This window comes from Narcine bancroftii, chromosome 9 (genome assembly GCF_036971445.1).
Source record: "Narcine bancroftii isolate sNarBan1 chromosome 9, sNarBan1.hap1, whole genome shotgun sequence".
Taxonomy (NCBI): domain Eukaryota; kingdom Metazoa; phylum Chordata; class Chondrichthyes; order Torpediniformes; family Narcinidae; genus Narcine; species Narcine bancroftii.
The window spans coordinates 17,650,381-17,654,602 of record NC_091477.1 but is presented as its reverse complement, the minus strand read 5'-3'; the positions used below and the strand labels follow the sequence as shown (position 1 = coordinate 17,654,602).

The 4,222-nt window shown below is 47.4% G+C and overlaps 1 long non-coding RNA gene across 1 annotated transcript; it reads right to left on the bottom strand.

Annotated features, from left to right (window-relative positions):
- Positions 1–306: 306 nt before the first annotated feature.
- Positions 307–1,826, bottom strand: LOC138742832 (uncharacterized). The gene is made up of 2 exons (XR_011344442.1): positions 1,693–1,826; positions 307–1,419 (listed from the first exon to the last, which is right to left on the bottom strand). It is a non-coding gene; the product is annotated as an uncharacterized lncRNA (long non-coding RNA).
- Positions 1,827–4,222: the final 2,396 nt, after the last annotated feature.

Sequence of the window (4,222 nt, the reverse complement as noted above, 5' to 3'; positions counted from 1 at the left end):
TCCACCCATCAGAATTTCAGTCATTGCTGCATTTAATTTTCTTTGCATCAGTCCCAGAAGCCCACTTTCAACATTTAAATAATCAACATTCAGGTTCAGCAGACACAACACAGAATTCATTTTTAAAGAAGTTTGAGTGTTGCAATGTTTCGGCAATGAACATTTCCAAATTAACTTCCTCAGAGCATAAGAATCAATCTTAAAACTGCCTGTCTTGGGTAAACTTATACCTCTCATTTTGTTCATTTTAGATTGGTCACAGTGTTTGAGCTACCGAAAGAAAATAGACACACACACCGAGAGCAGTTCAGTTTATACAAAAGTTTATTACTAATTTAAAAGCTGATTTCACACTACAATATGCAAGCCCTTTCCAACTATACTTATCAACGCTTGGACTGGTCCCAACTGCCAAAGCGAGGCAACGACTGCACACTTGTAGTAGGTTGTCAGGGCGCCGGTAGCAGCTTCTCCACCTCCCCCGACCGGGACGTTGCTCAGACTCTGGCTGTTCTTCCTTCTTGACAAGGGGTGTTCCCACCCCTCGGAGAGTCTAAACTTCAGCAGCAGGACCACAGGCTTATATACCCCAAAAACAATTAATCATGCGCCTACTCCTTCTAATATTTGTCAGTCAAAATCAAAACTGAACATTACATTCTACAATTTAGAAGATTAATTATTATGGAACCAGGATGTTATAATTTCCTGGTTTATCTCGTAGATACAAATACTTATTAAAACTTCTTGAGCAAGACAGGTTGTGACCAATTCGTCAATATCAGAGTGTTGCATTTGACAACTGCTTTCCCTAGGCCTCACAGTGGAATTCCATTTCAAAGTGTATCTTCAGATAAGTCCCCATGGCTGAGTTTAATTACATCTGCTAGTTCTGAAAGTAAGGTGACCTGCGTGTGGACCCAGTGTCGTCAGTTCCACATAAGCAAAAAGCATCTGGGTACATGGTTTTAATCCTCCATTACATCCCACCCCTTGGTCACAATCTGTCATTTGCTAGGCCTAACCAGTATTTGAGTACAGAGGGAGCGAAAAAAGAGAAATCAAAACAACAATTACAAAGATAAGCAATGACGCGAGCAACCAACGGAGGATAGTGTGGCCCACCCCCCCAAATGTAGCAGTTAGCCATGAGAAAGGATTCCAACCAAGGCTCAAATTATCCTTGTTGGCCACAATACTCAGGTACTGGAGCTCACAAACAGATTTTGAAACATGCTGAACAATAACATATTTATATAAGCTGCACTTGAGGCTGGTGACCGAGGACTTCCTTGGTGTAATGCATCGGACCGTGTTTCCCACGGGGAACTCCCTTGGAACGTCCTCGACATTACAAATCCAATTGCTGGCATCAAAGCAGCTGTTAAGCCAGATCACCAGGAGTGTAAAATGGAGAACCTGGAACAAAGAAGCCTGACACATGTCACTCACGATACCATAAGCGTTCAGTGTTTAAACAGACTAAATCATCCTGTCCCTCAATAGCTACCCACTGAGTGTTACCCTGGGCAGGTGTCACTATTTCCCCTTTTACAGGAGGGCCACTACCTGGTGGTGCCACCCATACCTTTTGTCCAACATTCTCTAGTTCGGGGATGGGGGGCAATGACTGTTATTCCTCTGGAATAGGCTGTAATTCAGGAGCGTGAAGAAGTCGGTGGAAAGGTGTACCTCCTTTTAAAGGGCGATGATTCAAATTGTCGACTGCCTGCTGCAGCACATGGCACCATCCCTTCTGGGTCCCCAGTGATGTTTCCAAATGAATTTGTTCCTTCAGTAAGCCGTTCATTTGTTCAACTAACCCGGCAGCCTGCGGGTAATAAGGAATATGGTGGACCCATAAAATACCGTTGTCATTTGCCCAATCACAGATTGCTTTCCCGGAGAAGTGCGAGCCATTATCAGAGTGAATCTTCTCTGGAACATCATAACGATAAATCAAATGGTTTAGTCCTTGGATAGTGCTAGCTTGGTCAGCCGTCTTGGTGGGAAAAGTAAAAACCAGGCCCGAAAAGGTGTCAACCATTACTAGGATGTAATATTTACCCATACAGTCTAGCATGGGGCCTATGTAATCAATTTGCCAGACCGCAGCTGAGTGAGCACCCCGTTTTATTCGGCCATGTGGACCAGGTGGAATGGTATGGAACTTCACAAGCTGACATTCTGGGCATGTACGTACGACCATGCGGACATCATCCTGTTGGACGGATAAAGCATGTGTACGGGACCACATAGCTGATCCCTTCTCCCCCAAATGACCACTCTGTTCATGTGCCCATCGAGCCAGGGGGACGGTATCAGCACAGCTGATAGTGGCAAGCTGATCTGCTACTGCATTATGTTGAGCCATGTTAGTCGCCATATTGGTATGGGCATCAACGTGATAAACGGTTATCTCACGATGGTGGGAAGCATCCCACAACAGCTGCCACAACTATTTGCCCCATACTGGGCAGTCATGTATCATCCAGTTGTTCTTTTGCAAATCAGGCATCCATACCACAAGTCCATTAGCCAAAGCCCAGGAATCAGGCGAAGAGGGTGATCATGGGGATCTAGTGGTAAAGTGACTGCCTTCAACTCAGCATACTGACTGGAGCCACCATCCCCCTCCTCCGATAAGTGAGTTCCTGACCTGGGATGGTAAGCCACCTGTTCGTGTACGCGGCCCACCCCTTCAGGCCCTCTGGTCGCACGACTCTGAATATACCACTTCCATTTAACAATAGAAGACTGCTGAGCCCGCCCGATCTTTAGATTAGCATCATTAGCCAGGACCCAATTCATTATAGGAAGTGCAGGTCGCAATTGAACATCTGCATCACCTGTCATTCTTTCAGTCTCTAGCAGGGCCCAGTAACAGACTAGTAACTGTTGTTCAAAAACAGAATAATGAGTGGCAGCCTCAGGCATGGTATGTGACCAGAATCCCAGTGGGACTCGGCGACCCTCTTGTTTCTGCCAGAGGCTCCAGGAGGCCACATCATCAATATAATGGTGAATTGAGAGGGAAGGCGATACTGGAAGGTGGGTGAAGGTATACTGGTTCCCCTTCCAGGTAAAGGCGATCTGATCCTGTGAGTCCTCAGCTATAAGAATACTGAAGAAGGCGTTAGCAAGAATAATGACAGCATACCATGTTCCTGAGTTCCCAGTAGCAATGTTTTCAGTAAGGGTGACAATGTCCGGAACTGCTGAAGCAAGTGGTGGGGCATGTTTGTTCAAAAAACGATAATCAACTGTCATTCTCCAGGAGCCGTCCGGCTTCTGGACCGGCCAAACAGGGCTATTAAAGGGCGACGTTGCGGGCCTCACTACCCCTTCTTCTTGCAGAGCATCGATGGTGGCAGTAATCTCTTCCTGCCCCCCAGGGAGACGATATTGTGGAATGCACACTGGTTTAATGGGGGCTGGCACCATCACAGGATCCCACTTAACCTGACCCACTACTAGTTTTTTTGTAATAGTTCGAATTCCAAATTCAAATCCCCCTTGGCTAGTATTAAGGGCCATACCGGCCAACATATTAATACCCAGGATACACTCGTCAGTAGCAGCCACCAGGGCATGTAACCAGACAGGGGAAGGGCTATCACCCACCATGGCACAGACTTTTATTTCCTTTGCCAGGGTGACCGCTCCTCCCAACCCCTCTATTCGAAAGGCCGGTCCAGTCCAGAGGTCGGGATTACCAGGAATCACCGAGTGCTCTGCACCGGTGTCGACCAAAGCCAAGTATTGGCGATCATTACCCCCACCCCAGTGGATTGTTAACGGTATGTAGGGCCGCGGATCCCCGTGTGTGCGCCGTGTCTCGATGGAGTAGACACGGGAATCCTGCCCACACCTTCAGGCTTCAGAAGGGTTCGGGGGCTTCCAGGACCACATGCTATTGTTATCTTTAAGAGCCTGTTTAACCCATTGTTTTACCTCATCATGAGTAACTGGAGCAGGAGAAGCCAGCTCGATAGAAGCAGCAGTGGGAGCAGAAAGCACAGCTGGGCCAGGAGGACTCAGCAGCTGGGGATGATGTTCCCCTGCTTTTTGCCTAAATCGATTTCCAATAGCAGCCAGCTCTTTTACAGAGAAATCACAGATCATTGACTCCTTCCGACCCCTGTTCCCACTTTGGCTCACAGGGTCCTCCACCCAGTCTAGGGGAGGAGGTGGAGGCCATCCAACAGAGGGAGTAGGCCAT